The sequence below is a fragment of the Saccopteryx leptura genome, chromosome 8 (assembly GCF_036850995.1).
Source record: "Saccopteryx leptura isolate mSacLep1 chromosome 8, mSacLep1_pri_phased_curated, whole genome shotgun sequence".
NCBI lineage: Eukaryota > Metazoa > Chordata > Mammalia > Chiroptera > Emballonuridae > Saccopteryx > Saccopteryx leptura.
Window position 1 is genome coordinate 70,068,995 of NC_089510.1, and position 13,355 is coordinate 70,082,349.

General features: G+C 43.7%; 1 protein-coding gene across 4 annotated transcripts in view; it reads right to left on the bottom strand.

The window, feature by feature from the left end:
• The window catches only part of KLHL24 (kelch like family member 24), a 47,658-nt gene extending 35,669 nt beyond the window's left edge, over window positions 1–11,989 (bottom strand). The window contains exons 1-2 of one of the 4 annotated variants that reach the window (XM_066347215.1): window positions 11,858–11,989; window positions 4,016–4,074 (exon numbers count right to left, since the gene is read on the bottom strand). The gene's annotated coding sequence lies outside the window, so the exon portion shown is untranslated. Of the gene's footprint in view, window positions 1–4,015; window positions 4,075–11,821 lie in introns of all 4 variants that reach the window. The other 3 variants (XM_066347214.1, XM_066347217.1, XM_066347216.1) reach the window with 3 other exon arrangements.
• Window positions 11,990–13,355: the final 1,366 nt, after the last annotated feature.

Consider the following 13,355-nt stretch of genomic DNA (forward strand, 5'->3'; position numbering starts at 1 on the left):
TTTATTTATTTTGTTTTTTTCTATTTTCTCCAAAATTCCACTATAAATAAAAGTAATTTATTTTTATTTTTTTTAAATTTTTTCTGAAGTTGGAAATGGGGAGGCAGTCAAACAGACTTCCACATGCACCCGACCAGGATCCACCCAGCATGCCCACCAGGGGGCGATGCTCTGCCCATCTGGGGCGTTGCTCTGTCACAACCAGAGCCATTCTAGCGCCTGAGGCAGAGGCCATGGAGCCATCCTCAGCGCCCGGGCCAACTTTGCTCCAATGGAGCCTTGGCTGCGGGAGGGGAACAGAGAGACAGAGAGGAAGGAGGGGGAAGGGTGGAGAAGCAGATGGGCGCTTCTCTTGTATGCCCCGGCCAGGAATCGAACCCGGGACTCCTGCATGCCAGGCCAACGCTCTACCACTGAGCCAACCGGCCAGGGTAGTAATTTGTTTTTAAACCTCCCTCAGAAGTGACAATGAATAGGTAACTAATGGGTTGAGGCACTGAGTTATAACTATCAATTCTCTTAAATTTTATTTTATTTTTTTAACTTATTTAACTTATTGTGTTTACATAGATTCTAGTATTGCCTGGAATGTAACCCCTCCCATTCCCCTCAACATCTCCCTTCCCCCCTTCCTCTTAAATTTTAATTTTTAAGGTGGTTCTTCTTCTATTCGCTTTTCACATCTTAAATTGATAGTATGATCCAAAGCATATTTGTAATTGGCTTAAGAGCACTCAGAGTAACTCCTATCTATTCCTATGCCCTCAGAATCTCATACACAATCACTTCTAAAGGTCCCAGCTTCTTCCTGAAAAATTTCAACAGATATCCATGCCTACCTCTAGTAGCATAAAGAAAGCTTAACATAATAAAACACAACATAAAGTTCCTCAAAAAATTAAAAATAAAACTATCACATGATCCAGCAATTGCATTGCTAGGTATTTACCTGAAGAAATCCGAAATACCAATTTGAAAAGACATATGAACCCTATGTTCATTGCAGCAGTATTTATAATAGAATCTCCCTTTTGGATAAAAGAGACAAGTTTTCTTATGTAAATGAAAAGACATTCTGTGCTCTATTTTCTTTCTTTTCTTTTTTTTTTGTATTTTTCTGAAGCTGGAAAAGGGGAGAGACAGTCAGACAGACTCCTGCATGCGCCCGACCGGGACTGGGATCCACCCGGCACGCCCACCAGGGGGCGATGCTCTGCCCCTCCTGGGCATCGCTCTGTTGTGACCAGAGCCACTCTAGTGCCTGGGGCAGAGGCCAAGGAGCCATCCCCAGCGCCCGGGCCATCTTTGCTCCAATGGAGCCTCGGCTGCGGGAGGGGAAGAGAGAGACAGAGAGGAAGGAGAGGGGGAGGGGTGGAGAAGCAGATGGGAGCTTCTCCTGTGTGCCCTGGCCGGGAATCGAATCCAGGACTTCCGCATGCCAGGCCGACGCTCTACCACTGAGCCAACCGGCCAGGGCTGTGCTCTATCTTCAATACTCTTAATTACTGTGTGCGGTATTTGTTAATCTGGTATCTCACTGTCCCTGATAAATTTGGGGGTAGCGTTATATAAGGCCGACTAAAGCTTGCAGGCTATCCTGAGGAGCACCACCACGCCTTTCCCCTTCTGCCTCTTCTTCCCGCTGAGGCCCGCATCTCCTAAACTCTAAGGGGCCCCACAAAACTTGCAACCAGGAGAGCACTGGGCAGCAAGCAGCTGCTTGTCCCAGGCTAAGCACCTGATCCTGTCTCCAAGGCCCCCTTTTCTCTGACTTTCCAGTGAGCCAATAGCAGCCCCGCCCTGGCTCACTGCTGTCACTGACTTTTATTTCGGAGTCAAAGCAGCTCCACTAAGCTTGTTTCTTTCTTTTAACATTTCTAGAGAGCCTGCCTAGGCTCTCCTATTGCTTCTTTTGTCCTAACCCCTTCCTTGTTTCACTGTCCCCAACTTTAATAAATGTACTCTCAAAATAAAAAAATAACTTTATACGAGTTTAGGCTGTCTTTTTATAAAATTTTCTGCCCCTTATTCTCATAGTTGGTTCCTTAATTATTGACCATAAGAGTTCTTCCATTTCCTTTACCCAACATAAAACTGGGAGTCCTGGATTAGAACAAATATAAAATCACCTGCTATTATAAAGTATTTAACAGCAACAAGATACTGTTTACTGCTTTGTTTGTAAGAGAGGCTCTTTCTTTCTTTCTTTTTTTTTTTGTATTTTTCTGAAGTTGGAAATGGGAAGGCAGTCAGACAGACTCCCGCATGCCCCCAACTGGGATCCACCCGGCATGCCCACCAGGGGGCGATGCTCTGCCCATCTGGGGCGTTGCTCTGTTGCAACCAGAGCCTTTCTAGTGCCTGAGGCAGAGGCCATGGAGCCATCCTCAGCGCCCGGGCCAACTTTGCTCCAATGGAGCCTCGGCTGTGGGAGGGGAAGAGAGAGACAGAGAAGAAGGAGAGGGGGAGGGGTGGAGAAGCAGATGGGCGCCTCTCCTGTGTGCCCTGGCCGGGAATCGAACCCAGGACTCCTGCACGCCAGGCCGATGCTCTACCACTGAGCCAACCGGCCAGGGCCAAGAGAGACTATTTTTTTTTTTTTTTACTTTTATTAATTTTTAGAGAGGAGAGAGAATGAGAGAGAGAGAGAGAGAGAGAGAGAAGGGGGAGGGAGGAGCAGGAAGCATCAACTCCCATATGTGCCTTGACCAGGCAAGCCCAGGGTTTTGAACCGGCGACCTCAGCATTTCAGGTCGACGCTTTATCCACTGTGCCACCACAGGTCAGGCCAAGAGAGACTATTTCTTAAGTCTGCTTCCTGCCTAGCAGCTTTGGTTTGGTTTTCTGGACATCCTCACTTTCTCTGGACTTTCTGAGAAATCACCCATTAACCAATCTCTGCAATGCATGAAATATAAACTTCCTATTGATGACGGTGGGTGTAAGATTTGCACAGGAGGGTTTTAGAAATATGAGATGCTTTCAAAGTTTATCTTTTGGGCCTACAGATGTAACTTACTAGCCTTTTTTTCCCCATTTTACACAAATCAAGTCTTTTATTTTAACTAGTAATGGAAAAAGTAAACAACTAAGTAGGCTTCTCTGGACAAAATAAGAGGAATATGTTTGTTCCAAGAAAATATTATATAATTACTGAAAGTTATATCTAGATAAGTTAGTAGATGGAAGTGTTCAGACTGTCACGTAATGACTAATTGCCAAAGTCACATGATTTGTCTAGAAAACCTAGTAACTAGAGTCAGAAAGAAGGACAGATAGGGACAGAGAGACAGGAAGGGAGAGAGATGAGAAGCATCAATTCTTCATTGTGGCACCTTAGTTGTTCAGTGATTGCTCTCTCATATGTGCCTTGACTGGGGGGCTACAGCAGACCAAGTAACCCCTTGCTCGAGCCAGCGACCCTGAGCTCAAGCTGGTGACCTTGGGCTCAAGCTGGTGAGCCTGTGCTCAAGCAGGTGACCTCGGGGTTTCAAACCTGGGTCCTCTGCGTCCCAGTCCAACGCTCTATTCACCGCGCCACCACCTGGTCAGGAGTAACTCTTTCTTTTTCTCTATCACTTCTTCAGGAGCTTCATTCCAGGAGCTCCACTGCACCTGAACAGAAGATTTTTCTTAACAGAAGATCCTTTTATTAAGGGTACTCTAGGGTTTACTTTTAACTGCCAAACTCCTAAATGTTGTAGATCTAGTTTCTGATTGTTAAGTAGATTTAAAACGACATGTTTTTGGTTTATGTCCCAGAAAAATGAGTGGAGGTAAGTTATTTTAATGTTTCTAAGACTGGAGAAAAATGTCCAAGAGAGACTGAGGAAGGAGCAAGTAAATACTTTATTTGGAAACAAAAATGAGTGTCACACTGCCTTCCTTTATGATCCTGAGGATAGAATTGTTCCCTGTAACTCTGACTGACTTGTGACCCTTGGTTAAAGAAAGTAAAATGGTTTAAATTTTTAAACAACGTTTAGATAGTTTATAAATATTATAAATGTAATACCTTTTTAGCATTTGCTTGATCAAAGCCTCAAAATATTTGCGTTGTTTTAATTTCCACACCTAAAATAAATGGAGAACACCAACACATAAATCAGATACAAATCACTTCATATATAGTTGGTATTATATAAAATGTTTTTAGTAGATTTGTTTCCATCTGGAAGTTTACATAGAAAATCATTACTGAATAATTCCGTAAAGCAAAGTAATAATAATTTATGCTATTTTACATACAAATTAGTTTCATTACTTATCAACTTACTGACAGTTTTATCCTGCAGAAAAGTTTCCTGAGTGAAAGATGAGTAAATACATCAACAGCAAGCTAATAGTGGCACTGAGATGAGAAAAATATATATCCTGTGATAATTCTGCATTGCATATTTGAAGAATGTTTGGTAATTGATACTACATCTAAGTTTGGAGTCAATAAATAATTCTGAGTTAGTTTATCAAGACTGCCAAAAGCAGTTTAGTCACTATGTATTATATAACCATAGAATCAATTTCAGAAAAAAAAATTTTTTTTTTGTATTTTTCTGAAGTTGGAAACAGGGAGGCAGTCAGACTCCCGCATGGACCCGACCAGGGGGCGTTGCTCTGTTGCAACCAGAGCCATTCTAGCACCTGAGGCAGAGGCCACAGAGCCATCCTCAGTGCCTGGGCCAACTTTGCTCCAATGGAGCCTTGGCTGTGGGAGGGGAAGAGAGAGACAGAGAGGAAGGAGAGGGGGAGAGGTGGAGAAGCAGATGGGCGCTTCTCCTGTGTGCCCTGGCTGGGAATCGAACCTGGACTCCTGCACGCCAGGCCGACGCTCTACCACTGAGCCAACCAGTCAGGGCCTCATTTTTAATTCATAGTTGTTGATTATCTATATGAATCTCCCAACTTATCAAACTATTATTTTTAATATTTTCATATATAAATGCATAATTCTTCTGCTTTGCTGAACCTTATATAGATGTAGTACCTATAAAACCAACTAATTCAGCATAACTCTTTTTCCTTTTTTTGGTGGAAGGGTAGGAGAGGACTGCTTGAGAGAAAATACTTGCACTTTAAACTTGTGCACAGAATATCAATAGTATTTAAACACAAAGGGTTCCGGTTTCTGGCCCAGGTACTATAAAGAGAACTCATAAATTCTGAAGACCAAGTTATGGAGTACTGATTTTTTCCTACAATGTACACAAACACACATCTCTATATCCTGATTATGTAATGACTGTGAGGGTGAATGTTATCTTTGCATGTTTTCTTTACTTGCAGAATTCAGTCTAATTTGTGTGTACTTTTGGTAAAGAATATTTCAACTTGGTCAAATATGGGGATTTTTAATCCTAATTAAGAGTTTAGGACAGCTATGAAGTAGCTAAGTGCTTCTTCCCAATTGACAGTATGATTCTGAGCCAAAACAGGGATTCAGGTCAATTCAAGAAACATTTATAGAAAGCCTACTCTCTGCCTGGCACTGAGGTTGCAAATACTGGATTCAGATCCAATTTTAGACTGTGGGATTGGCTAAGGTAAGACTCAAACAAGATCTCCAAGATTGAGATCAAAATAGATTCAAATTCTCTGTGTTTGTCTAGCACAGGGGTTGGGAACCTTTTTGGCTGAGAGAGCCATGAACGCCACATATTTTAAAATGTAATTCCATGAGAGCCATACAACGACCCGTGTACATTACGCATTATCCAATAAAAATTTGTTGTTGTTCCGGAGGACAGCTGTGATTGGCTCTAGCCACCCACAACCATGAATAGGAGTGGTAGGAAATGAATGGATTGTAATACATGAGAATGTTTTTATATATATAAAAAAAAAATATATATATATATATATATATTTGTATTTTTCTGAAGCTAGAAACGGGGAGAGACAGACAGACTCCCGCATGCGCCCGACCGGGATCCTCCGGCACGCCCACCAGGGGGCGATGCTCTGCCCCTCTGGGGCGTCCCTCTGTCGAGACCAGAGCCACTCTAGCGCCTGGGGCAGAGGCCGAGGAGCCATCCCCAGTGCCCGGGCCATTTTTGCTCCAATGGAGCCTCGGCTGCGGCTGCGGGAGGGGAAGAGAGAGACAAAGAGGAAGGAGGGGGGGGGGTGGAGAAGCAGATGGGCGCTTCCCCTGTGTGCCCTGGCCAGGAATCGAACCCGGGACCTCTGCACGCCAGGCCGACGCTCTACCACTGAGCCAACCGGCCAGGGCCGAGAATGTTTTATATTTTTAACGCTATTATTTTTTTTTATTAAAGATCTGTCTGCGAGCCAGATGCAGCCATCAAAAGAGCCATATCTGGCTCGCAAGACATAGGTTCCCGACCCCTGGTCTAGCAGAAAACACAGATGCAGATTGGAATAGATTCCTTCATGACTATCTGCTCTAGAATTATACCTTAAGGCAGCAACTTTCAACCAGTGTGCCACAAGAATTTTTAAAACATGCAATACCTATTTGGTCAGGGGTACTGACCTCTTTTCCTTAGGGGGAAAAAAAACCCTGACAACAGCCAATCTAACAATAACTATCTGGTGTGAATGAATCAAATTATAACTATTTTTTTGGGTCACATCAGCAAAAATATATTTTTTGGTGTGTTGCAGAATTTAGTAATTAGTTTATGTGTGCCATGCAATGAAAAAGGTTGAAAGTCACTTGCCTTGAAGAGTAGAAGGTAAGGCAATTCACTTGGGCATTTCCTAGTATTTTTTTAACTAATACTTACCAACCTACTCGGCTGTAAGGGCAAGAGATAGAAGGAGGTCAGTATGGAAAGTCCAAAGAATATATATACCATCTGAACTAATATAGAGTGTAGCTGTACTGCAACCAAACTTATTTTTCCTTTAGAATGCAGGAATTCTATACAAAGAAAGTTATAATCAGCCTTAAAGATAGCATAGGTCAGGGGTCCCCAAACTTTTTACACAGGAGGCCAGTTCACTGTCCCTCAGACTGTTGGAGGGCCGGACTATAAAAAAAAACTATGAACAAATCCCTATGCACACTGCACATATCTTATTTTAAAGTAAAAAACCAAAACGGGAACAAATACAATATTTAAAATAAAGAACACGTAAATTTAAATTAACAAGCTGACCAGTATTTCCATGGGAACTAGGCTCCTCTCACTGACCACCAATGAAAGAGGTGCCGCTTCCAGAAGTGCGGAGGGGGCCAGATAAATGGCCTCAGGGGGCCGCATGTGGCCCTCAGGCCATAGTTTGGGGACCCCTGGCATAGGTTAATGAGGGCCTTTTAAAGACTAATAAATACCAGAAAGCAAAGGAAACTGACAACATTTTGACTAACATGGTCCCTACAACATGCAGTTGAATTGCCACATGTTACGATCCTTTATTTTCTCAAAATCTTGAGTGAAGAACAGTGTAACAGAAACAATACAAAGACTAACAGTGTAACAGAAACAATACAAAGACTAACCAAGAAGAGCTTTATCTTTAAAGATACACAGTAACTCAAAAGAAGAAAGGAAACAACTGCAATATAATAAATCCATTTTAAAATACCTAGAAAATTATATTTAACACAGTACTATGTAAAACCAAGAAATTTTTATAAGTTTCAGATATTTTTACTCTAGTTTTTCAAAAGCTAATTTATTTATTTGAACCACCTTATTTGTTTATTTTGGGAGAGAGAGAGGGACAGATAGGGACAGACAGATAGGAAGGGAGAGAGATGAGAAGCATCAATTCTTTGTTGTGGCACCCTAGTTGTTCATTGATTACTTTCTCATGTGTGTCTTGATGGGAGTGGTGAGGTCGCCTACAGCAGAGCAAGTGACCCCTTGTCAAGCCAGCGACCTTGGGTCATGTCTATGACCCCATGCTCAAGCCAGTGACCCCAGGCTCAAGCTGGTAAACCCGCACTCAAGCCACATGAGCCCAGCTCAAGCCACCACCCTGGGAATTTTGAACCTGGGTCCTCTGTGTCCCAGTAGGATGCTCTATCCACTACACCAGCGCCTTGTCAGGCTGAACCATCATATTTAATGATCCCTTTTTAAAATTATAAATTTATACTCTTAAATTTTCAATTTAAGCCTTTACTATTGGAGCAATGGCTCCTGAACCAGATTTTTACAATGCAGTATTTAATGTCCAGTCTGCAAGCTGTTTTCTACACTTCTAATTTCTTGTTTTTAATTGATTGATTTTAAAGAGACAAAGAAAGGAAAGGAGGGGAAGGGGAAGCATTCACTTGTTCCTCTTAGATGTGCATTTGGTCGCTTCCGGTATGTGCCCTGACTGGGGATTGAACCAGCAACCTTGCTGTTTCAGCACAAGGCTCCAATTGACTGAGCTAACCAGCCCAGACCCATTTCTATAATAATTTCTTAATGGAACCAACAAGAACCAACTAAAGACATTAAAAACCAACAAAAACCTTAAGTGTCTTTGTCTAGAATTATAGCAACTAGTGATTATCCTTTATTTACTAGAACCTCAAATGGTTAACACAGTATAACTTTGATTAATGAAAGAGGTAACTGATGATGAAACATATAGGAGTGCTTAAATAATATCAGACTAAACCATATGGTTTTATAACTGAAATATATATATTACACTATCTTTTCCCAAACCACAGAACCAAAAAATTGAATTTCTCCACTGAGTGTTTCTCTCTTGCCTTAAAACTTTCGGCTACTAATAGTCCCAAAAGGAAGAAAAGTAAATCCGTTAATCATCAGACATCATACCTGGTATTAAGCTGTCCTACTGAGCCTATTCATGCTTCTTACTAGACTTGACTGAATTTAACTTCCTGTAAACATGTTTCTTTTAGGTTTTTAATGTATTGTTTTATTTTAAAATTGAAAGACCTATAATATATATTATAGTTATGCTTTGTTAGTGAAATTGTTTTTGGTTCTCTTATTAGAAGTAATTAAATCTACAAGGACACTATTGGTGCTTCACCACTTGAACAAGTTTGAGATCCAGTATTTTAGATGACTTCTCTATGTATACAAGTGTTTGTGAGTCAAGTGATTTTTATCTACCTTAGTAGTGACACAAATTACTTACAAAAATAACTTTCAGAACCACTGAATAAAGTCTAGTTTAGTAGAATTTAATATGTGCCAAATTCTGAAAAACTGTACCCCTTATGTGAATTTAGGCAGTGACAAAGTCTTTAATTAAAAAAAGTTAGTTTAGCTACTGTCTTTAATAGAATAGGGTCTTGGAAAGTATTACAAAAATAGCTGCAATTGCTTATTTAATAAATGGTATTTATTTTATACAGGATTGACCTTTGGGTTTTAATGAAAGAACAGAAAACAAGAAAGTTAAAACAAAGTTTTTTGAAAACATTAAGGTTTTAGCAACTTGGACAAAAGCCAGAAAAGTTTAAATTAAAGCTGATAGCCCCTATTCATTCTCATTTTATTTTATCTATTTTTATTAAATTTATTGGGGTGACACTGGTTATTAGGATCATATAGCTTTCAAGTGTACACTTCTGTGATACATGATTTGTATATTGCATTGTGTTCCCAAAACTGAATGTCAAATCACCTTTACTTACCATATCTTTGGCTCCCTTTACCCTGCACCACTCCCTACCCCCTCCCTCTGGTAACCAATATACTTTTTTGTCTGTGACTATGAGTTTACTTTATATCCCACATAAGAGTGAAATCATGACTTTTAAAATCTAACTCAGAATATTATTTCTTCTTCCTGTTTAGAGTCTAAGTCACAGGCTTTGTCTGGATAAGTAGCCTTCTGAATGGTGGTTGTACACATATATAATATTTTAGAGGTTTGCATATTGTACTTATTTAAAAGCCATGAATGCACTCATGAGGAGGCAGTTTGGGATCACAGAAACTGCTCAGTCTGGTGTAGTCATCTCCACTTTGTTTGATCGCATAACCAATGAGAACTGTTTATATTGAATTCCTGCTTCACCCAGGTGGCTCAATCAACATTCTACAGAAATACATTTTTTGGATAAATTCCTACAGATTTACAGGAAAAGAAAACCTGATAAAACCTAAGCGCTCTATTTCCACGATCTCCTCATGAGATCAGGAAAGCTGCATCTTCAACACAATATGGCTAAAAGGATTGTTTTTGTAGGTTTTATTACAGTCACCTTAAAACAAGACATTCGCCATTCGTCCTTGCATATTTTGAATTACCACGGAGATGAATACAGAGAAGAGTAAGCTATAATTCCCCAAACAAAGAAAACAACTCATCTAAAACGAGGCATAAAAGAATCTTTTAACTTTTAGGAGGATAGCCTCAAAGGATATCTAGTTTTTCAGAATTCGGTATTTTGGTCAACATCAGGCAGATTTTAAATCTATTTTACGTACCTAATAAAAATCAACCTCAGCTAGTGGCCCTAGATAGCCTGTAGCTACAAATACTAAGACATAATTTTCTTTAAAAAGCTGTTCAAGAGTGCAAGTGATTAAGATCCACCTAACGAGCTGTGCACCGTCACCGCCTCAAGGGTGAAAGGAACCCTAAAATGTGGCGTACTGGTCCTTACTTAGCTATTTAAACTTTGTTCACAAAGTCGCAAGCGGACTTCGTTCCTTCCATTCCGGCAGTTAAGACACCACCACGTAAACCGGGCTAATTTTCCGGGCCGAGACTGCGGTTCCCTGCGGGCACAGAACTGGCCCAAGGTTCCGGCAGAAGCCGCAAAGCTCACCGGGGCCCCGCGTGGTTCCTTCCGCGCGGAAGCGCGCGCCGCCGGCTCCGCTCGGGCCGCAGCTGCCGGAGAGCCCAGGGCGCGCGCGCTCGCGCGTCCTCCAGATCACCTTCAGCGGGGCGGGACGACTGCCCGGCACGGCCGCTTAGCGACGAGGCAGCCGCCAATCAACACTCAGAACTGGCCTCGCGGGTGCCGCCCCGCAAGCCGCCGCAGGCGCCCAATACGGACCGCTTTAACAGTCTTCGCACGCAATGTCCAGAACTTGGGGGGGCGGGGACAATAGGAACTAAATTAAGAAACCGAGTCCCGGAGTGGTAGGAAGGTGGGGAGGTTAGGCGGGGACTCGGCCGGCGGGACGCCCGCAACCCCGCCCGCCACGACTCCCCAGGGGCTGTCGCTCCCCGGCCCGGCCTCCCCGCCAGGGCCGGCAGCGATCCTCGGTAAACAAAGACTCGCGGGAAGGGGGTGGGGGCGGGGGTAAAACTGTCAGGTGACAGTGCCGAACGCATTTCGCAACCGCTTAGATGGGGCTTCTCTAGCTCGTAGTCTGGGGACCCACCTTGACCCCGCCACTCCTCCCCGACAGACAGCGGTCGCCCCCACCAGACGAGAAGGCTCGTGAGGCCTTCACACTCTAGCGTTCCTTCGATTAAAAAGCAGAGCAGCGCCCCGTCGAAGCCCATCGACAACACGAGGCACCCGTCTCTGCAGCCCCGCTCGCCAGCTGCTCCCGCCCGCGAGGCGACGGGAGACCCGCACCTGCTACCCCCAGCCGCGGCCATGCCCCCGCCAACCCGCCCCCCGCCGGGCGCGTCCGCAGCGCCGCGGTTCCGGGGCGGCAGTGCCAGGAGGCGGGGGTGCCCTCGCTCCAGGGCTGTCGTTACCGAGCTGGGGCTGGAGACTCCCAGGGAAGCCCCGCGGACCCCTCGCTTTGGGCAGGGGCCCTGCAGCCCTAACGGCGCTTTGCTCAGAGCCCCCACCCCCACCCCTCCCCGGTCTGGCTCCGAGAGGCCGCCGCTGCTGGCTTCCCTTCCGCAGGCAGACACCCCGTGGTCGTGACCTCGGTCGCCCCTCCGCCCCCGGCTCTGGCCGGTTCCTCGCCTTTCGGCCGGTCCCGGCGCTGTCATCCGCGGGTACCTCTCGGCGAATGCTGAACAGGGCCAGCAGCGGCGGCTCCCGCGGTCCCTTAGCGGCTGGCGGCGCAGCGTTCCTTCCAGCCCCAGAGTCTCCTGGAGCCACAAGTCTGCCGCAGCTCACAACAAAGGAAACATGTGACCGTTTGGGCCAAAACACTGAGCATCACCGACCCTTGGCCAATCCGAGTGGGCTCCCCAGCCTCGTGGCATCCTGGGAGGTGTAGTTCCTACTTCGGGGGGGGGGGGCGGGGGGAGACCGAGGAGACAACTTGGGTTATCCTCTGATAATTGGTGGGAGCGTGACGACACCGCTTCCAGGGGCTGCTGATTCGGAAATTCTTTAAACCAGAGACAGGTTAAAGAAATGCACCCGTTTTAGAAGGCTAGAGAGAAACCTGAATGGTATGTTCACTGCCACATACAAGGCAAAAGCATATTTCCATGAATTCGCAGAACATTCGAGTTTGGGACGAGGCTTTAGAGACCTTTTAAATTTGAACCATTGATTGTCAATTGTGAAATCTGAGCCCCTGAGAAAGGGGCTAGAACCTTGGTCGCTAGACGTCTGGTGCAGGGAAACCCTCTATGTATATCTGTTACTGTTGCCTGTATTAAATCCTAGGTTACCATTTTTTAAAGACATACAAGCAAATCAAAGTTGTTGCAAATCCCCGTTTTCCAAGGCAGATAAATTCACAGAAGGACGTTATTTAGTCTTTTTTATTTCTGCAGTTTTTTTTTCTCAAGGATGGGAATAACATGAGTTTCAAACATTTAACTAGCTTTTGGTTTTTGATATCAGAATTAAAACTTCTCTCTCTTCTATTCTTTATGAATAGAGTATTCATGCCTTTTTAAATAAGGGATTGTGTTGCAGTGACCAGAGGGGTGTGTGTGTGTGTGTGTGTGTATATATAATATCAAAGACCGGTGTCCAGGCCTCTGAAACATGCTCCTTACACTTCTTTTTCATCTTGTTTTAAAAATGAAAATGCCTGCGATTATTGAGTTCCTACTGAGCTCCAGACTCAGTGCTAGGCAATTTATATATAATCGTTAATCCACGTAATATCTCAGTGAGATATTATCCCATTTTACAGGTGAAGAAACTAAACCAAAGAGAGGATAAAGTCAACCCCATGTTACTCAGTTATTAAATGGTGAAGCAGGGGTTCACACATACATTAAAAAAACTGTAATTATATTAATGTAGGTATCAGTTATCTTGTAGTTTATTAAAAGGTTAAATATTACAAGGTCAGTAGTGCAACAACAGTCCCATCTCCCACCCTCCCCCTTCCTGATTCTCCAAAAGCAGCCACTTTCAACTATTTGAATTATTCTGGCACTTAATCTCTATTTACATATAGCATAGGGCTATTTTCTTTTTATAAAATAAAAAGATTATTGGCCCTGGCTGGTTGGCTCAGTGGTAGAGCATTGGCCCGGCGTGTGGAAGTCCCAGGTTTGATTCCTGGCCAGGGCACACAGGAGAAGCG